The 21,830-nt window shown below is 48.5% G+C and overlaps 1 long non-coding RNA gene across 1 annotated transcript in view; it reads left to right on the plus strand.

Annotated features, from left to right (window-relative positions):
* The first annotated feature begins 782 nt into the window (after window positions 1–782).
* LOC116494035 overlaps window positions 783–21,830 on the plus strand; it is a 102,943-nt gene continuing 81,895 nt past the window's right edge. Inside the window, exon 1 of the long non-coding RNA XR_004253829.1 lies at window positions 783–992. This is a non-coding gene — a long non-coding RNA (uncharacterized LOC116494035). The remainder of the gene's footprint in view (window positions 993–21,830) is intronic.

The raw sequence follows: 21,830 nt of genomic DNA on the forward strand, positions 1-21,830 counted from the left end.
CCATCATGCCCTCTTATTGTCTTCCTTGGTCTGGGAGGAATTGCTCTCAGGATGTGGTTCCCCATGGTTAGCAATGGTGTCCCTTCTCCTGGTGGTACTGAACCTGCTGCCTCCAAGGAGAATGGTTTACTTGGGCTTTTGGGGATGAGAAAAGGGTGAAATAACCCAGGGGGTGGTGAGCACCGTGGGCTTCCAAACCCTCCAACCAAGGCACCTCTTTTGTGATAAGGCTGGGGGAGCTCAGAGGAGCACCACACCACCATAGGCTCTGTGCAGGCTCTGTTTCCTGCCCTCCCATCTCCTGGGCACCCCTTCCCAGCAGCAGAAAGGGATGCAGACAGCACCAGTCCATGCTGCTGTCTTCTTTTTCAGCCTTTGGGAACGTGCTGGGCTTTTTCTGCAAGACAGGAAGGCGTTTATGTGCCAGGAGTGTTTGTGCAATGACATGGACGCAGACTTTGCCACGGCTCCTCTAGATGCTGAAGCCCAGGATGTGCTAAGCTGCAGCGGGCTCGGGTAGGGGAAAAGTGGGGGAGAGGAGAGGCTGTCAGCACCGCTGGGCTCTCCGAGGAGCAAGCAGCACTGACACATCTTCCCTGTGGCCGGAGCTGGAGGTCCCTGCTCCTGCCGGTGACCGTGGACACTTTGCAGCAGGGCTGAGTGGGCAGGATGGGAGCGATCCCAGGGGCTGCAGCTGCCTTCCGGATCGCCCACCGCTTGCGTCAGCTGGCTGCACAGCCCTCCTCTGGCAAAAAAAAAAAAAAAAAAAAAAAAAAAGCAGGGATCCGGCGACGGGGATGCTGTAATAAAGAGCGAACGTGGCCTAGGAGCTGCCTCGGGATCTAGAGCTGGAAGCCAAGCGGCATCGCTGCGGCGTTCCCGGAGAGGAATCTGGGACTGAGAACCAGGAGGATCCCGTGGGATCCCGTCACCCCGAGGCGAAAGCGAGGAAGAATGGAGCTGCGAGAAATAAGAAGGCGCTGACCTTCAAGGTGAGGGTCTGCCGTGGCTTGGCTGGGGACCACCAAGCCCTGCCACCCACTCGGCAGCTGGAAACCTCCGTGCTCGGGAGCGCTGGGAGGTCAGAGCAAGCCCCGTGCTCTCATGGACGAGCACCCCAGGGTCTGCCGTGTCCGTGCCCCCCGTCCCACCTACCTCTCCCAAATATTTCGGGGGGGAGAGCTCAGCGGGGCTTGGCCCTCTTCCTATCGGCCCGCGGGATCTGCGAGCTTGTTCCTGGAGGGAGCGGGCGGTGAGGGGGAGTTGGGATGGCTTTGGCAGTTTTCTGGCGGGGATTTTTTTGTGTGTGTGTGTGTGTGTGTTTTGGGGTTTTGTTTGTTTGTTTGGTCTTAATGGGTTTTCTCTGTTTCCAGCTGGAGCCTTGCCCAGCGGTTGTGGGGGTGTTTGTGTTTGGGGGAGCTGCGGAATCAAAGGATCTTTGTGCTCTTCACCCTTGCTGTGAAATGCAAGCGTGTGCATGCTTTGCAAGTCTAGCTGAAGGATTTGTTTTCTTTTTTTTAAAAAAAAGTCCCCAATTTGTGTTGTTTTTCTTTAGAAATACACACCTATTTGCCATACTAAAGTATATGCTGATTTTAGCTCTATATACATGCAGACAGATACATAGCTATTGTTCAATCTGAGAGAAGAAAAGAAAAAGGCAGTCTTCTGGAAGTGCTTTAAAGCAGATCGAGACACTAAATTATGCATGGCTTTTCCTCTCAGAATTCATTACAGCACTTTTCTCCTTAATCCTCTTCCTGTGTCCGACAGCATAAAATAAGGATCCAGCTCTGCGCTGCTCTCACAAGCTGAGCAGTCATTCTCAGAGTGGGTTTTGAGGACGAAATTTGGAGTTTCCTGGATGTGCACCCATTTATTTGCCTATACGAGTCGATATTGCATTAGGCTCTTAATTGTTTGTGTAATTATTTGTGCATGTGAGGATCTGCAGGTTCATTACGTGCCTTTGTGCACATACCTGTGAGCAAAAGAGCAGACAAAGTTTGAGGGCAGTCCTGCTTGTGAAGCTTGGATGCTTTGCCGTGATGGCTTCCAACCTGAAGCAGGGATTTGAGTGCTTTAAAACATCACAGTAGGTCAAACCTGATAAAGATTGCAGATCAGGTGAAACATTTTAGCCCTGTTCAGCTGATTTTGTAGTCCAGGTGATTGCAGGGTTGTAGAGCTGGGTAGGAACCAGGATCCATCAAGTGGTCAGCGTGCAAGACTTTGCCTCTGTGCAAGCCTCTGGGCCTCCCTGGGTTCTTCCACTGCCTCCAGACTGGAGACAGTTGTGGTCTTTGCTTGTAGGTCCTGGTTGAAACTGGGGAACTGGGAGACAACTGAGATAATAAAATGCTGGTAGGGAAATGACTGATGTGGAGTGAGCAATGGGAGCTCGGCTGCATTTCCAAGTGGTGTTTTTGGGGGTGCTTGCGGGATGCCGAGGAGCATGCAGATGCAGCAACAATGCAACTTGCCTTAATTTCTTAGACTTATTCACATTCTCCCAATTTCACAAGCCATGTTTCCTAGCTTCCCAAGACAAGAAAGGCTGGGTCGTGCCGGTTTGAAGTGACAAATGCCATCCCCATTGCTAAAGGATGCTGCGTCTGAGAGGCAGCGGCTCTGGGTGATGAGGCTCTAAAACAAGCTGTTGTTTTCCCACGGTGATTTTTTTTTGTCTCGCTGTTGTTGGTAGCTCAGAAGTTAGCTGGATTAGCTGTGAGTCAGATAAAATCTGGATGGGCTGAAGGCTGAGGGATTCTCTCTCTTTGGGAAAAAATCTGGCTCAGATTAAGTTGCTATTTACATTTCTAATGCAAAGGTACTCGCGGTCCAACTAAAACTGTGAAAACTTTTCACATTCTTGACATCCCAGGGAAAGCAATTGAAGAAAATAGCGATGTTTTTAATGGTCTTTTTCTTAAAAGGCAGTTTTTCGACCATAAAAAAAAGAATCTGCAAAAACCTGTCAGCGTTTGCTCGAAACATCCTGTCCTGTTCCTAGTCTCGCGTTCTGCTGGGAAGCAGTTAATGAGAACTGCTGACCTCCTGATGGTGATTTACTGCCCACCTGGATGGAGAGGAAATGGCAAGGGTCTTTGGAGAGATGATTGCAGCCTGTGGGATGAGCAGTTTAGAGGGAGGATCCCCACAAGCACCCATGGCTGGAAGTGGGCTGGAGCTGAATTTATCTTCTTTTAACTTTGCTTATTAACAAGAACACCCCACCCCTCTCCCCTAGGACATGTTGTTCTACGAAAGGATGAGAAAAGCATCGACTTCTTGCTGCATCTAGTGCTTAAATGCCTGTTCTGCGTGTGGAGGAGCAGAGCCGAGAGGTCTCCTCCGCCTTGGAAAGGGAACTGGGAACTCTCTGCTCGGGGTGATGCTGCCTTGCACTGGCCACTCTTGAAGTAATTTGTCCGTGCATACCGCAGAGCATCCCAGGGACCGCACGTGTGTGCTCTGAGATCCATTTGCTGTCTTCCCTGTACCTATACGTTATAGCAGACAGTTTTATCTTCGTTGAATCGCAGAGCACTGGTGCAATAAGCACAACAAATAATTTGTGCGTGCAGAAAGTCCCTAGGGTCCTCCTAAAGCCCTTAATCAGCGTCTGGGTCTTGTTCTACTGCTATGCTAATACGACTTGCTGTTTTGAATAGTTTCTGTTTTCCCTGGATATCTCTCCCCTGAAAGGACGGAGGCTGCGTGCTTTAACTCGAGCGTTTCTGACTTGCAATGAGACAGAGCTGGGTTTGGGGGGTTAGGGAGCAACTGCTTCTGCTGTTCCAAAAAGGTTCTCAGCAATCTGAAAGGGATTTTTCTCAGTAAATGTTTATTTCTTCAAGGGTGAAATTAGGTGACCTATATTCCATCTGAGGGATGCATGGCAGATAGGGATTCTGCAGAGGAAGGAATTTCACCACTGATGAATAATAATCAAATCAAAGAGGGAAACCACATATAACTCTTGATCCCTTCTGGACTCTAACTGTTCCCAGAAGTGAGCGTGACTAATAGGTTTGCTCCGGGGCAAGCTGAGTATTTTGCTGCAATAAAAATAAAATCCAGAAGCCCGGACTGATATGTGTGACGTGAGTCATCTCCAGACTTCTGAAACTCTGTCCTGCTCTGGGGGATCAGACAGCAGATCCCTGCTGAGGGGCACAGGAGGGCACGGAAAGCCCTGCTGTGAGATAAATAACGACTGTGGGGTGCCTAAACCCTGCTCGAATATTATTTGACTCACTGGTTGGTTTATCGGGGTGTATGAGCAAGACAGGGGCACGGGGGACTGGTCTGTTTCTTGATGATTTGAAGGGTTGGTTTTTATGGCTGGGATTGCTGCCTCGCGTGGCCCTAAGCAATGTGTGGCCTCCCATCCTTTTGGGAGCTGCTCTTGGAGGACACTGGAATGGCTGGAGTGAATCAGGACAGCAAAAATAGGGTGGTTTTGCAGGGAATTGTTATAATGAAGATTGAACTCCAGTGGGCAATAACAGGAATGCTGAGCAATGGGACAGGGCAGCGATGCGTGTGCCTTCTCGATGCGATGCTCTCCCTGAGCAGCATTGGCACTCAGCAAGACAAAAAAGGGAAAGATCTGAGAGTTTGGGTCTTTTTTCAACCATGTCCAGGCTGTGCATTGGGTTTTTGCAACAGGCTTTTAAAAGATTTCCCCCAAACAGAACAAATAGAGGTGTAAATTGAGCTGACTGATCCCAAGTTGGTGCTTTGTAGGAGGGCAGGTCGTTTCACACTTTTGGGTGGGAACCATGTGAAAAGAAGGGGAAAGGTCGCTTGATTTCCACCAAAAACCAGGCAGGAGCTGATGTGTTGGACCACGCTATGCTTGAGTCATTGAGTTTGGCTCCAAGAGAAGTTAGCTGGAATTGCAGTCGGCACAAACCACAGCCAAATGAAGGCACTGTGCCAACACCAAAAACGGGGGAAGGAGCCAAGCTCTGCATGGGGTGGGCTGGATTTAGGCTGAGAGGTAACGCACTCATCTCTGTAAGGGCACTTGGGACGGTGACCTTGAGGGGACTGATTTACAGTGACACAATTAAAATGCACGTAGTGAAGAGGATTATCCATCTTGTTCCTTTAAGCAAAAGCAGAATAAGGGCTTTCCAATAACCGCCTGTGAAATGTGTCTCAGGGTAGATAAAAATGAAGTCAAAAAAAAAAAAAAACTCCAGTAATTTTCAGTTGTATAATACTGAACGTATTGATTACTTCTTGCCAAAAAGCCTGATAAGACCTCTATATGTTTTTCTTTTAATTAAAACTCTGATTTTTATGTACAAACATAATATTTGTGCCATATTGCTCTTTATGAAATATGACATCGCTTTAAAATTTGTTCCTGGTTCAGGCACTGAATTCCCAGCGGGAGGCAAGCAGATCTTTTAAAGAGCATTCTCCAGTCGCTCTTTGAAATACTCCTTCAGATATCGAGGCCCAATGGCTGACCATAAATATTTCTGGGGTTTTAAGATGCTGTGAGGATCCTGGATTCCTCTGCTGGTTTAGTTGCTTATATTAATAGTTGCAAGAGAAACATAAACTTGATCTCTGCTGCACGTACGTGAATGGAGGAGCTCTATACCTTCAATAATGGTTTTCTTTGCACAAAAAGTAGCAGGATAATTTGCAGGCAGCTGTTGAGCCTCTCGTCCTTTAAAGCAGCACTGCTCAATGATTTTTGTTTAATTGACACCCGTGGCACCAAGCCCACCGTGTTCCTGGAAAATCACCTTGACACGATCAGAAGTGGCTGGTTTGGACAGTGATTGCTGCCCAGCCTGAGCATTGCTGCAACTGGGGGCTTCTCCAACCTCTCTCAGACCTGCTTCCCTTCCTCCTTTGGAAACTTTATTTTCCTATAACTTTTTTTTTTTTTTTTTTTTTTTTTTTTTTACCCCCTTTGTTGCTGCCTTTCAACCTTGGGGAAAATTTCTGCTAATATCTTCGAATCTGTTTCATCTTCCCTCTCTCTATTGCCAGGTTTCAGGCCCTGCTGAGCAAACCGCCCCGTTTTGTAGCATCCTCGAATCCTCCATCCCCTGTGCCATCCCGTGAGCAAACATCCCGGGCCAGGGGCCACCTCTCTGGGCTGTACTTGGGAAGCACCTTGCACAGCACCCCCTGCCCCAAGACACAGCACCCCCTGCCCCAAGAGCTTTCTGGTCCCCCCCGATACACCGGTGGCTGCACAACCCTCATGGAGGTGTAGCTGTGACCGACAGCAGCAGGCACAGCTCCAGGGAGGTTTCCAGGGTGTAGCTCTGGAATCGCTTGGCTCTATTGCTCCAGGTGAAAGACGTGTTAGAAACCTGAGACTGCACCGCTGCAAACACGCTTCGGGTTCCCTTTCTTTGACCTTTCAGCGTCGCTCCGCTGAGCAAACCAGGCAGAGCTTTGCTTCTGTGCTCTGCTGTGTCTGGCCCAAACCTAAAATAAATCATATATATAACGCGTGTGTTTATGTAATGATTAAACTGAAGAGTGTCCAGAAGAGATGGTGGTTGATAAAGTGTTGCCAGCGTGATGCCTTTACAATAATCATCTCGTGCTCATCAAAGAGTCCTCAGGCAGACACGTGTGTGCTGTTGAAAGAGAATTATGCGAGCTTGTTACTCAGCTGCTTGTCTGCAGGTGTAACCTGGCTGCTTCATTTCAACTCCTGTTCTGCAAACTGAAACGTTTGGCAGGATTAATGGGAAAAAATCCCTTCGTTGCAAACTTAATGGCTTCAAAACTGCTAAGCTTGCTTATTAGGAAGCATTAAAAAGCATTGACGGACAAGTCTTCAGAGATTGCTTGCCTTGGATAAGAATCTGCTACTTGGATTATGGAGAGCTTACACAAGTGTCAACCTATTGTGCTCGCAAGCTTTGGATGCAATTTATGGATCAGCCAGAGTTGTCAGCTCCGGATCCAAAACTGAATGTGCCCATATGACAAAAAGTTGTCGGGTTTCCAAATCGTAGTTTGTTCTGTAGCCTGTCTCGAGCACATCTGAATCGTGTTTTTCCACTCGCTGCTTGTTGAGGAGTCCAAAGTTGCTTTATAAGAGTGTCTGTGCTCCAAAAATGAGGTTGATATGGGCACGCAGTGTTTGCAGACTGACAGAGGTTAACCCTGGTACCTGTGTGGAACTGGCTTCAGTCTCCCGGGTCCTGGCCCAGATCTCTAGCTACATGGCCGATTTCCTTCTGAAGTTAAATCTCTGGAGGGCTTTGGCTTGGATGTGCTGATGTCTGCAGCAGCAGACTTAGATGTTAAAGTATTTCCAGTTTTGGAGGTGTTGGTAGGTGGAGTTTCTTCTCTTCCTGTAAGAGGAGAGATGGGCGAAAGCGAAGCTGAACTTCAGTTGTTTGGTTTGGATTTTGTATCCAGTTTAAGGATATTTGGATCCGATCCTTTGGTCTAGACCCATCTCCCTTGGAAATGCTAATGAATTTTGGTGATAGCCTAGACGCATGCAGTGTTTGGGAGAGGGGCCAGGCAAACCTCTGGAGCAAGCTTTGGGAATCTGTCTCTGCAAACCTCCTTAGAAAGACCCAAACCTCTCTAATTTCAACAACTCCCCTTGTCAGCGTCAGGCAACGGGTTTCCAATGAGACTGGTGAACGTCGCAGTCAGAAATCGAGACCACTTGGCTGCTGCGTGGTGCTGTTTTATGTCAAGCAGACTAACGTAGGGCTCGTTGAAGATACTCCTTCTCCATCTCGCACTGCCTGAAAAGCCACATTAACACGTTCAGAAGAAACAACTTCTGAAAAGCCCCATGTTCTGCGGCTGTATTTACACTGTAGAGAGCTGGGTCTGCGCCAGGAGCTTATGCAAACAACCAGAACCTCAATTCTAACAGACAGGAAGATGACAAAGATTTAAGTGTGTTGTTTTTTTTTTTTTTTTTTCTCTATTTGGTGGCAAAATTCCCAACACCAGTGCTCCTCGTGGTGGCTTGTTCTGAGAACCGGAGCGCTGCCAGACTTGCCAGCTCAGGTCACATCCATGGGGCTGGGAAGCTTCTAAATTGTTTTTTAAGTGCTATTGACTCGGGAAGAGGGTTTCTTTTTTTCTTTTCTTTCTTTTTTTTCCCCCCTCCCCTTCTGTTTAGCATGACGGCTTGGGCTCAGTTCTGTTCACTGGATGCATGTTTGTCCCTGGATAGAACCAGTTCTCAGGAATGTTTTTGGGATTTTTATGAAGTCAGTTTGAAACGCCTAATATGGGACGTGGATTCTGGCTATCACCAGTAATTCTTGGGCAACCAAGCTTCTCTCTAGCTTTTCAGTTGGGTTTCCTGTGATGTTATCTATCATATATAAATAAATACACATAAAATTAAGAGATGTGGCTGAAAGGGGACATGGGGCATGCCTTCCTCGTGTGGACATAAGCTGAGGTTCCTGGGGCACGCAGTGGGTGGTGTGGGGCTGTTGAGCTGCAGGCAGAGATGCCGGGCTGGGTGTTGAAAGCCCAGGCAGATGTCATCGTCTTGGCTCCAGAAGTAGCTCAGATCTCCCTTCCCATCAGGATGCTGCTGGACGTGGACATACCCCACTGCTCTTTGAAGTATTGCTAACACAAGGGTCATCAGCAGGCCTGGAAAGCAACTGGGAGCTTGGGCGCATGGTAGGGCTCTCCTCCTGGGAAGGAAGGAGAAGGAGGAGGATGCTTTCCCAAAATGACAGCAAACTTCAGAGGCTTCCTCTCAGCCATGTGTTATCGGAGTATAATGTTCCGACCGACAGCTCAGCGAATGCATCAGACCTGGGCAAGCCTCGGCTGATGGCTTGTGATTTTTTTTTTTCCCCCCCCCGATGAGTCAGGCCGTGGAGAACAAATAGTTTTTGCATTGCCCCAGCGCCGCGGCTCGTCGGCCGCTCGTGTGCGTGCCTGGCGGGGTGAGCCATGGGGAGGGAGGCTCCGGGTCAGCTGCGCTTTTTGGTCGGTTTCTCCCTGATTTTTGAAATTGTTTCTCATTTTTGTGGTGGTTTTGAGGCTTGGGTGGAGAGGTATTAAAGCATGAAGCATCGCAACTGGCTTGAAGTCTTCTTTTAACACATGCCGTACCCCCCACGCCAAGGCTTTTGAGGCTCCGGGGATGGTGCTGGGAGCGCTCAGCATCTCCCCTGGGTCTGCAGGCATCTCGGAGCTGTTCTTGGCCAAGGATGGCTGATGGGACAGGGAGAGGCTGCGAGGAGCTGTACAGAGCTCTCCCACCTGCAACCATTAAAGCACGAAGGTTGTAAGCCAGCTATCAACTGCCTAATCCCATAGCCACTTGCACAATGCAGGAACCCTCCGATTTTAAAGGTTGGGTTCTTAAGGATTTATAGATACATTGCTGCTACACCCGAGGAAGGTAGGGCCATTTCAGAGGGTTTCTCAGCCTTTGGATGAAGGTCAAGGAGGCGACTGGTAAAATGATTTGCCCTTCACTGAGCATTTCTGATGTTCTGTCATTTTTTTTGTTGTGATGGTGTTGGTAGCTAGGATGGGGAAGCACTGAAAGGCTGCCTGTCCTTATCGCTTGAATATGGCTTCTATTAAAAAAAAAAAAAAAAAAGTCAAGAACAAACAGAGTTTTTTTTTTTTTTTAATGTAACTTAATCTTTCCATGGAATTTTCTGGTGAAATGTGGCTCAAAATGCCAAAACAACTTTATTTTTCTGGCTGCATGGATTTGACAACTTGCAAATAAATAGGACTCAGCTGGCTGGCAGAGATCCTCTGGTCTCTGATGCACAAATGTCCGAAGGGGAGCTCGAAGCCCTAAGACTTCTCCCTTATCTAGGCACTTTTTCTCTTGACTTCTCTCCTTTTTGTTGAACTTGTGTCTACCTGGTTTATTTTTGCACCTCTGACTTACAAGCAGCTGTACCTAAGCATGCTCTTAATATTTAAAGGTCCCCGAGGTAGAGATTTTTGTGGTTCAGGTAGCGTGTTTTACATGCTGTAAAACATTGCACGCATTTATTTTATGGTATGGAAATAGTAATACAAACAGCATTGCTTCACCTGTCTCTGCTACGTGAATGTCCATGGACAAAGTGTGGGTTGCCCGAAAGTGTGCAGCAACACCTTAAAAATGCTGGCAGAAAGGCGAATTTTGGTGTAATTTGCATGCAAGCTTTAGTCGGTGTGGAAACCTCTCAGTGTTTGCAATACCACCCTAGTTGAGTGCAGATGTGTTGTTCAGTTAGCAAATGAATTTTCACTAATGGTTATTCTTGAGAGAGAAATCCCACGTATAAAAATAGTATTCAATTAAACGATGTGGGAACATGTGCAAAACATCATGAGGGTGTAATCTTTGTGCTAATAACCTCATCATTAATAACTGTGTTTAGGACTAGGTTCTTGAAGTAGTATAGCTCAAAAAAATTAAATATATGCAGGTAGGCCCCTCACAGGATGCCAGAAAGCACGTGGATGCCTAAGAATAGGAATCTCCTAAGTATCTTTCCAGACCTGCGGAGTGCCTGGTGCGAAGCCCAGTTGTGTCAGTGGGCAGGTTCCCAGTAACTCCTCGTGCCTTGGGCCAGCACCAGTCCTGCTCCTGCCACAATTCGGTGAGCTGTCACTGCCGGCAGCCTCGGGGCCAAGTGTCACATCCCCAAAAAACGCAGGTTGGCCGGGTGTACCCCACCACACCTCGGTTCCCCTGCCCCACTGAAATCTCCTAGACAGCCACGTGCACAGGGAATTCTTGTCCATAAACCTCCTTTGCACGTGCAAGGTAATTTTCTTTCTTGGACCGTGTTGCGTTGGCCAAACGCTGCACTCCTGGAGCTCTTTTGAAGTGATTTACACGATGTAAGGGACAGGTCAATTACCTTTATGAACATTTTACACAGAAGTGGCACTATTTGAACAGTCTGTAACTGACTTTATGCATCTATCATACTGAAATAGGCTTTTTACTATTGCTTTAAAAAAAAAAAATGTTCATTTTAAAGCACCATTGAGTTGCCTTAGTTCTTGTGAGAAGACCTGCATCAGGCCAGTTTCCTTCTTCTTGGTATGAAAGAAATTCACATTGTCACAGTGCTCGTGCAATCCCAAGGCTAGTAAGAAGCTGGAGGGCAACGTCTGCAGGTTTTGGAATTAGCATCAAGCAATTAAAGGGGAAGGGGAGAAGGGAAAAAGAGAACAACTCCAAAGCGAAACATGTGGTTGCTCTTTTGCCTCATTTCTAATGTCAGCCCAGTGATTTATGCTGGATGAAATTCATTCCAGATCATGAGAGCAGATTAATAAATATGTGTTTTTGGACCTGATTGAAAAGATATTAGTTTCTAATATGTTTTCCTAAAGGTGTGGCACGCCTATGTTTTGCTGATCAACTGCTTTCCATAAGTAAAATGCTCCTACACTGATTTGTGGCATCAGCAACACACATGGAAGGTTCAGAGGCAGATAAAACCTTTTCTCATTTCATTCTGTTCAATCAAGAGTCTTTTTTTAACCTAAAGTATGTTCTTTGCCCAGCCAGGAAGGCCAACCAACTTTTCTTTTTACGATCCTTTATTTGCCAAAGGTATTAAAATATATATATGTATGTATATATATTCCTACAAGCCAGTTGCCAAATAAAACCATCCTCACTGTGCGTCTGCTCCCAGGCAGCTGTGCCAAAGAGCACTTCTGGAAGCTCCCCTCCGGTCTAGGTTTCCTCCTAACTTTAGCTTCAGACTGTCACAGAAGCATGTGAGTAGGAGACAAAGCTAAGCCTTCCCAGGGAGCCGTGAAGACGAGACTGCTTCTTTTTTTTTTCTTTTTTCCCCTTTTTCACCTCTCATCCCAAGGCGTGTTGGCAGAGAGCTGCGTACGTGGAGGTCGGTGTTTGCGCGTTCATGCACATCATGCTCAGTCTTGCTGCACCGCTCAATCCTTGAGCCTTCCCCATGCGTCTGTGCTAAATTGTCCCCAAAATGTTTGAGCCACCAGTGCTTTAAAACGGCCCTCCTGAAGGGCTCTGCCCAGGAGCGAGCGCACGGAGATCTGCGAGCTGGTCTCACGCGGATGAGTCAGTTCCCCCGACGGCTCCGCGATCATGACTTCATCGCGTTAGGTTCAGGCAGGCTGATAGCTGAAACTTTCCCAAGAAGAAAGATTAATGACAGTGGAAGTCGAAAGAGTGGGAGTTGCATGTTTATGGTGAGTCAAGTGAAACGGCGAGCTGGACAAGAGGTGCACGGACGGGGATTATGCGCTGGTTGATGTCATTGTGTTGACAATGTGCATTGGAAAGAAAAGCACCCATGTGCAACTGAGATGCACTGGGTTCCTGGAAACTCCAAGGTAGATTTATTAGCCCCTGTGCCGTGACGCTGTACGGGACTTTGCCTCAGCCTTTCTATCCCTTTTTCTGAGTTTTAGATCTACGGTCTAAACGCTGGCCGGTCGGACGAGCGCGTGGCTTTTCCGTGCAGGCTGCAATATATGTAAGTGTCCCTATGGAAGGAAGTCTAAGAACCAGCAGTAACATAATCCGCTCATCAGCAGCCTTCTGAACTCCCTGAGCTTTTCGCTGAGCCTTCCAACTTCCTTAACTGGACAGTGCTTCCCTTTGCCTGCAGACAATTAGCGAAGGCTGTGAAAGGTCGGCTGTTTAATTGGAGCGCGCGGCTGGCTTCCGCTGCGCAGCTGCTGCTGGGGCCGCGGTGCCTCCGCACCTTCTGGTGGCCGTTCCTCGGAGAAACACCTCGAGGCGAGCGCAGCAGCGTGCTCCAGGCTGATGGCTTTTCCAGCTAGGGTTTCCAAAAGACAGGCTGTCAAATCCCCGAACTTTGCACCTGTTATCCATCGTGCAAAAAGGTTTGGTGTCAGCCTGAAGATTTGAGGGGAGCTGGTGACCTAACAGTAAAAAACACAAGTGATGGGAGGAAGAGCAACCTGTGTGGTTACCCTGCGGGATGGATCTGAGTGTTTAGCCACACACTGAAAAGGTTTGAGCTTGTCCCCTGCTATTTGGAGAGTCAGAGACTGAACTGGATGTAAAATATTGGGGTTTTCTTAACAGCACCTGGCTAAAAGACAAAGCTGGTGAAGCAGCGAGCAGGAACCTGGTATTGCTGTTGTCTTCTCTTTGTGGGCAAACTCAGGGCTGCAGCTTCAAGCCCTGTGTCAAAGACCTCGTATTGGCCCCTAAAGCTAAAAAAAAAAAAAAAAAAAAAGCAATAACATGAAGAAAAGTCATTAAAGGTTTAGGAAACTGTTCTGGGGAGAGCTTTCTGCTTTGTGTCAGAAAAATACATCTGGACTCAGGGGTCTGGTTTTAAACACGATACAATCAGAAACACTCCCAGTTGCTAGAGACAAAATGACTGTTTAATTAAAGACCGCTTTTTAGTGCAAACCCAATAAAACGCAGCAGCCGAAAGCAAGGGGCTGCAGCGAGGATCCGAAGAGAGAAATGCAGAGGAAGATGTGGGTGCTCTGCGTCCCCGTGCGCGGCACCGATGGCGATTACAAAGTGAAGCCAGATGTTGGCCGGGCTCTGGCTGGGCGCTGTTCCCTTTCTGCCTACCTGGGGCTGTGCTGCAGCAGCTGCCGGCTCCGTTTCCTGCCCCGCTCCTCGCAGCTGGCACCGCAGCCCTGCGGTGGGATTTCGGGTTTTGAGCACAGGGGAGGGAGATTGCCAGGGTCAGGGGGGCCAAAACGATTTGCCTGCGCTCTGGGCCAGCTGCTCTTCCTTCGGGAGGAATAAGGGGGAGGAAACTCCTCCCGGCTTGCTGCTGCTCTTTCCACTCGGGTGACTTTTCTCCTTTTATTTCTCTGATTCATGTCCCCTTCAGGTGTGCAGGCGCCGGCCCAGCGGAGCTGGGGCTTCCCACCTGGTACCCAAGTGCTCCAAAAGGACCGGCGGGGGGTTCCCTGCTGAAGGAAGGGGTTGGGTTCAACCCTTGAGAGCTAAATTTTACCCAAAGCTGTGAAGAGGAGGGGCTGGATGGCTTTTCCAAACTTCTTTTCTCATTACTTCACGGTAGAACTCCCAATGTTGTTGTTTTATAAAATCTTTTTGAATCTCCCTGCCTCTTGGCCTCTGTGAGATCTTGTAGCAGGGAGGGCTGTTGGTTTTGTTGTTAGATTTGTGAAGAAATGTTTTAAATTCTCCTGTTCTTGGGCTCTGTGAAGGTTTCCTTTAGCAGTCTCAGTGCCACCATTTCCCCCAGGCTTCGCCTAAAACAAATCAGACGTTAATGGCTCTGTTGTAGTAGTGGAATCCATTTGGAGAACGAATATTTTCCCAATTTGTCAGGGTAATGACAAGTATTTTCTGCACATCACTGTCTCTCACACTGCTCCCCAGTGACTCGATCACAAATCACAGTGGCGTTAGGTGGCACAGATGAGGTGCATCCTCTCGTCTGGCACGTTGTCCTGTTTCCCTGATGCTTGGTTTGAATAGTGGTGATCAAGCAGCAGCAGAAATCCTTATCTCATCCAGGGTGCCACTGTCCTCAGCGGCGTGCCAGGGGGGGAAGAGCCGGACCAAGGAGCTGAGGCTGAGCAGGGTTGGGGGTGCAGGCAGGGATTTGTCTCTGGTGGCTTGGTGGCAGGGATGTGGCTGCTTCCCCGCCTCCTGAACCTGTGTGCTGATGTTGATGTTTTTTTTTCCTCCTTTTTTTCTTTTTTTTTTTTTTTCTAAGTTTTCCCTGTAGTAAGGAGGGGATGGACTGGCTATCCACAGGAATTTTTGTGTGTGTTAATTCCCACCAGCATCAGTTTTATGCAGCTGGAGAAGGGCCCCTGGTAGTGATCGAGATGGAGTAAGCAGGAGCGAGCCTTTCTTTGCTCTTGGCCAAAGGTGAAGACCCTTGAGACCAGGAGACTGTCCAAGAATCTCTTACTAAGATGTATTTTTGCCATGTTTAATGGCTGTGCTCACCTCCTGTTTCCATAAAGAGCATACAAGCCCATCTCAGCCTGACCTTTTAAACCAAATGTGCTCGACCAGACTGGGCCAAATTCCCCAGGGCAGCCACGATGCTGGAGGTCCTGGGGGGGTCACCAAGCTGGAGAGAGTGGCTGGCACGTGCCAAAAGGTGTCACTGATCCCACCATGTGCCAAAGGTAATATAACCATCAGCAGCCTCTGCTGGGAGGTTCCTCCCAAATAGAGCAGATGCTTCGGTGCTCAATTATTAATGGTTTTGTGCAAGTATTTGGTCAGAGCGCTCTTTTATCCTGCATGGGGGGCCCATTTGTAGCATCCCCCAGCCTCTCCAGGCCTGGAGAAGCCAGGCAACCTGAGACCCACTGTGGCAGCCCCATCCTGCACCTCCTCGTCCTGCTTGTGAGAGGCACTTTGTGTATTTTTGGTGAATTCACTGAAAGACAGTAACATGTCCTGGAGTGAAAATCCTGGTGTAATCATCCCCTTTGGAACTGACCGAAGCTATGTGCACCATCATTAGAGTCTGACCTTTAAAGCTGGTACACTGAGAAGAGTTTTTGTTTTGCTTATGGCTTCCTGAGATGAGACCAATCTCTCGTAGTGTCAGGGCAGGCTTTGCAGCTGCTTCTCGTTGCTCTGCCTCCAGCACTGACCAGCGGGCAGGTTTCTGATCTGCGGTTTTGTTCCAACATTTGGCTCTTTGGGAACCAAAACCTGAATGCTCCGAGGGTTTGGGGTTCTCAAAGGGTATGAAACTGAAGCAAACGATTTGTTGAGGTGTGATGCTAAGAGGAGGACACAATCTGTCACTGAAAAAGAGATTTTTTCAGTTGGCAAATAGCAAAGTTGTCGCAGGTGATGCAGACTTGTTAGCTGGGAACCCTTCCCAAAAGAGCAGGAGGTGATGCACAGCATTGCACCCAGGGCCACAGACTTGCAAAAGATTTCCGAATGGAGTCAGGAGTGTCTGCTGAGACCTCCTCAAATACTTCTGCGATGTTTCCTAAGGTAAATTCCCTAAAGAAAAGGTAAATCAGAGGCTTAAATATTATATCACTACTTTACAAAAGCACTCAGTGTTTGGAGATGCAGATGTGTACCTACCACGGTTTAAAAAAAATAGTTTTGTCTGTGTCTTACAGTGCCTAAAGAGCTCCACTGCGTCTTACAGTGCCTAAACCTTTGAAAACCTGACTGGTGAGGCGGCCACTTACTGTCCATCCATCCCTTGCTCGTTGGTCATTGTCCAGCTTAGCACAAGAGCTCCTCGTGCTCAATCACCGCAGACGGCGCTTTTGCAACACCCTCTGCAAAACCTCCATAAAGCAGGGGATCTCAGAGTCCCGGGAGGCTTTGATTAAACCTGTGAGGAGCTGAAGCACAGCAGGTAGGGAAGCCGTGGGTGCCAGCCCCCAGCTCTGAGCAGAGCACACTCACACGGGTCACCCCGCAGGCACAGATGCAGCGAGAGGAGGATGAAAAAGACCATTTGGATGCGAGCGCAGAGGAGTCGTGCACATCTTCCCAAAACAAAAATAGTAGCTCAGAATGCACTCTGAGTTCTTCTGGCAATGCTAAGCAATGGATGGGAAGTGCATTAGTATATTTTCCCCGGGCTGGAGCAAACAGATGTTATTGTGTCCACTGAAATCGTGGCAGCGAGCGTGAAGCACAACTTCCCTGCTGCCCTGGCATGAGTTTTGATCTCCCTCTAGTGTAAATCAGGACAGACTCCGTGGAGGGCAATGCTGTTACACCGTTGTAAGCCAGAATTGGCCTTGCTTTTGCAAGTCCCAAGGGTGGTATTTTGATATCTAGAAAATTAATGCTCGAGATGGATCTGACCCAAAAACCTGGACTTGAACTCTTTGCAAGTTCAGATCCGGATGCAAACTTCACAGCTGCACCCTATTGTCTCTGAGCCCAATAAAACCCTCTCTCTGAACCACCCACAAGCCTAATGAAAATGTAGATTGAGATCAGATCATTATGGCTCCGAGCCAACGCTGTGAAGCACGCACAGTAAATGGCCCGACTCTTCTCGTGCTCGTGGTGATGTAAACTGTGAGCAACTCCAAGGAAATCAGCTGGATTTCCCCAGCACGCAGCCAGTTGTAAATGCGAACAGAATAAGGCCCGAAGTATTTTTTTGACGTTTCTGTTTTGAGGAGCAAGCGAACTCCCATCCCATGCTGACCTAGCCTGAGAGGTCATCTTCTTCCAGGAGGAGCTCTGCCAGGAGCTGAGACTGGATCTGTCCCGCTTACCAAGACACATTGTTGGGGCATGTGATGTCAAATGATGGCTATTTTTGTTCCGGGCTCGGCCCTTTTCTCAGTTTGTTGGGAAAGCTGATACTAGCGATGGAGAGTGGAAAAATCCTGGGGAGGGAAAAGCGGAGTGAAGGGGAGAGGGCTGAGCCTCATGGGCAGTGGTGTGGGGACCCCTCCTCGGTGACAAAACATTGCTTGTAAAGCAAGCCACAGCCCTAGGTTTGCTTAATTAGCATGTATATGCATATTAAATTTCACTGTGCAAATTTTCATACCTGAAACAGTCACATTTAGTCATATTTCCATGTCAGACATGAGACCTAAGCCATAGGTGTAACCTCTTACAGCTCCAGCTGAACCATTCATTTTTCAAACCTTAGTTTTTCGGTGAGTAGTTCTGGTGGCTTTGTTTGTTTGTTTTTCTCGTGTTTCTTCTGGGTGGTATTTTCATTTAAAACAACGACAATAAACTTGCTGAATCTGTTCAGATCAAGTCCAGCTCCCAGTGGCGTGAGCTCAGGGTCGTGCTTGATATTTTGATGTTGTTTTGAAGGGTCCAGACCAGTTGCTGATATTGCTGATGTCCATGTGTCACCTTTTGAGAGCTGCCTCCAGGCAGAAGCAGGTCTTTACCAGGTGTGGATGTTTGTTTGCTGAACAGTCAGTGAACTTTGGGTGCTTTTTTCTCTTGTTTTGGACTCTGCTGGGGCGGAAGCGATGCTGGGAACAGAGCGAAAGCCTCAACATGCGGGGTGCCGAGATGCCTGTTTTGGAGGACTTTAATTGGCAAGGTCATAGTCCTGCCCTTCCATTAGAGACCATTTGCTGTTTTCCCAGAAGATGAAAAGATTTTGCTGTTAACACTGTTACAAAAATAAAAATAAAACCATAACAAACCCAACTCAATTGGGACTATGGTTCTGCCACTATTATCTGCCAAGATGTTTTTTCCGTAAAGCCACTACAATAAAATCCCTCGGTCCCTTCCACTGCAAAAGCCCACAGAATGGGCTGGCGAGGCAGAGGGTGATGTAGAAACATTTACAGCTGGTTAACGGGGTTGTGTGGTTTTGGAACCGGTGATCGTACCAGGATCCTTCAACCTGTGTAAGTGCCTGGCGAAATTCCCATCTCCCACACCCTTTTTGTCCTGGAGAGGAAGCAAACCACCATCACATCCCTTGCTTTTCTCCTAAAACACCAAAAAATAACTTTTGTTGAAGTTATTCTTAAATATATCTTTCTCCCCAGTGGCTTGGGAATGCTCAGAGTGGATCCAAGTCATGAGCTTGGTTGCGGCGATGGTGATTTTACTCTTAGCTCGAGCAGCTGAGCGCTTTGGGTTTTGGAATCTGAGTAGATCTGGGCAACCTTTTTCGGGACGAATAGTTCAGTTGCCGAGAAATGCAATTTGGGGATTGACTGAAACTGTTTACTGAACTGGCACTAGCAGCTAATCTTTTGGTAAAGGGCAGCTATGTTTTGTTTCAACATTTTGAGAAGAAGGTATTGGTGTTCTTCCATTCTGAAGTAACATTTCATTTTGTAACTTGCCTGCGTTTCAATCTTCTTTTGCAAAAGAGAAAAATTATCCGGAGCACCAAACCAAAACGAAGGGATTTGTCATGCATTTTGGTCAACCTGAGCTTAAAGGATTATTTTTGTTTTATTTTCCGTTGGCTGCGGGGGGGGATAATCATCCCAAGGAAAATATAGCTTCCTCCCTCCCCTTGAATCAGCCAGTGAATCATTGCATTTATTATTTGCCCGGTTGCGAGTCTCAGTGCTAATCTCCACATCATGGGTGCTTTCTCTGCCGCAGTTTCTCATCATGGGAATGAATTAGGATTTTATTAATGCTTTGATCTGGGGAAGTGGCACTGACATCTCCCGGATGCTCGTTCCCTTGTGCCTGTTCTCAAGAGCCGTCGTCCCCAGACAAGATCTGCTCCTAAGATGATTGAGGTCAATGGTAACTTTGCTCTGGACTCTGGTGCACGCAGGTCTGGTGCTCTAAAATGCAAGGTGGCCAGATCCAGATCGCCCTTAATCGTGGTGCAAGCCAGCAGTGCGTATAGGAAGATCAGGATGTGCTTTTGTAAGCTGTGCAATACATTGCACATTAGGACAGCAGTGTAAGCTGCTCAAATGCTTCCTTGTTTTCCAAGATAAAGTATTTCTTGTGGTCAAAGAGGATCCCTGCTGCGGTTCGGGCAGTGTGGTTAGGACGCGAGGGCTCTTGCTCGATGACACTGATGCGAAATGTTTGTGCTGGTCTGGAATTGAAAGCACAAGGCTCAGCCGTGGTCTCCCCCGTGCCAGAGAAAACTGTCAAGTGAAGGTTTTGCGATGTTGGTGGGTTGCTCGGTTAACGTTAATAGGCAGAGAAAATCTGTGGGAGATGAGTCCGAGCTGCCCTGCCGTGATGTTCCACCCGTCGTGGAAAACCGCATCCAGCACACGTGCTGTCCCGCAGCCCGGGCATCTGCAGGCGCCGTGTGTTTTTCCATCTGCCCACAGTAAACAGAAGGGTGCATGGGGCTTGGCTCTCAAATGTGGCTCCTCTGAAAGCAGAACAAACAGCCGTGACACTGCTCCGCGTGGCAATCTGCTCGTTTCGCCCATGTTCTCAGCAGCCAGGGCAGAAACATCAGAGCCAGGCACTGGGGAGCCTGCAGAGTGATGTGAAAGCATAAAATCGAGGATAAAAGAGGTGAAATGCAAGTCCTGGTTGTACTGTCTGTCCATTTAATAGTGTAAAAAGATAATTATAACTGATATTCAGCCTTGTGGAAGGTAACCTGGTAATTACTCCCGAGATGCACCCATCCCCTTGCAACACCATCACATCCCGTGAGCTCAGAGCTTAGGCAGGATTATTCTTGCAACCCCAGGTGAATTCCTGAGGCTGCCCCAGCACAGGGGAAATTTTGGGGCAGAGGAGGACGGGGTGGCCAGTGTAACAACTATGGCAGCTGTGGAGACAGCCATGCAGCTTGGCTCTGGCCTCATGTCTTGGTTTTATCCTGTAGCTTGGAGAAGTTCCTGCAGAGAATGATGAAGCCCAGGTGGGTGCTGGTCACCAACCAGACAGGGATGCTGGTTTGATACCCAAATGTGGGGAGGACACGGGCACGTAGGGCATAAGTGACCCGGAGCACAGGGCAAGGTGCTGTGGGACGCACAGCTCTGCCTTGTGTCTGCTCGCTGCCAGCTCTTACACAGCTGATGTCACTTGGGAAGCCACTAAAGGCCCTTCCAGTGCCTGTCACCCAAGAACTTGGTGTTCTTGGGAGGGACGGCACTCTGACAACGAAGAATAATGAGTGATTGCTTAATTTCTGTCAGCGCCTCCCGGCCCAGCCAGTGCGCTGCCTCCTGGCAGGCAGCTCGCAGGAATGTTCGTCCTTGGCCACGGCCGGAGATGAGCTGGGACGCGAAGCTCAGCGCTGTGCTGTTTGTGTTACAGCCTGCGAGCCGCCTCGGGGCTGCGCTGTGAAGTGATGACTGCGCTGAAAGCGATGACAGACTCCGGGGGAGCTCCTGGTGCCGGGCTCTGTCCCTGGGTGTATGGGACGCCAGAACAGTCGTATCGCCGTCATCTTCCAGCCCGCTCCCTGCCACCATTCGCTTTCTTACCCATTGCTTTTCATTTAGGGACTCCCTCTGCAGGCTGCATCTCCCTGCTCCTTCCTCTGCTCATCTCCTGCTATTGACTTCTCATTTCCCTGGTTTCCGCAGCCTCGGCTGTCTGGAGCAGGTTGTCTGTCTTGGCGTGATTTTCCATCCCTATCGATGGCACATCTGTTGTCCATGCTGGTGTCTCCTCCTCGCCACGCACCTCCAGTACCCTTGCTGGGCACGGATCTCCTGGCGTTGGGTGGTTTGTGCAGATCCAGCTGGGTGCTGCGCTCCAGTGGTGTTTCTGCAGAGCGTCCAGACTGCGCCCTGTCTCTTGCTGTGTTTGCACAAAATGATACGAGGCGTCCTGTCCTGCAAAGAATGCGGGGCTGGAAATATGCAAGAATAACTCGGAGGGGAAAAAAAAAAAAAAGACCTTTCCTGTTGTGGATGTGCTCATGTGTTGGCCCAAGTCTAATGCGTGCAGAATCCAAAAACCTGCCCGAGTGCACCTTCCTCAGATGATGCCGCCAAAGACTTCAAGGTAACTCATGGCTCTCTTTCTACACAACTGTATTTAGTTCCCATATTTTTGCAAATTTTGTTCCTGAAGCGAGCTGCAGGTAGCCCACGCACCCCAGTAACTGCAGGGAACCACGGACGTGTGCACGTTTTTCTGCCTCTGTGGATGCACCTTTCTGCTTCAAGGCCCCCGCATCCAGATACGTCCGTGGAGGGGAGACTGTGCAAACATTAAACACGTTTTCATATTCCCCTTTCAGGCCAGCTTTGACTTTCCTTGAGCAAAGTGAAAACAAACAGATGTTCTCGGAAAGCCAGGGTGACCTGGAAACTATTAATTAGGTAGTGAGTGAAAGAGGAGATTGCAGTGTTTGGATTTCCTTTAAGGATAATTATTTTTAGCCTCCGCTGACGTAGCCCAGGACAAGCTAACAGCAACCTGCTGCTGGGCCAGCAGAGGAAATCTAGAAAGAAAGATC

This window comes from Aythya fuligula, chromosome 12, assembly GCF_009819795.1.
Source record: "Aythya fuligula isolate bAytFul2 chromosome 12, bAytFul2.pri, whole genome shotgun sequence".
In the NCBI taxonomy this organism is placed as follows: Eukaryota; Metazoa; Chordata; class Aves; order Anseriformes; family Anatidae; genus Aythya; species Aythya fuligula.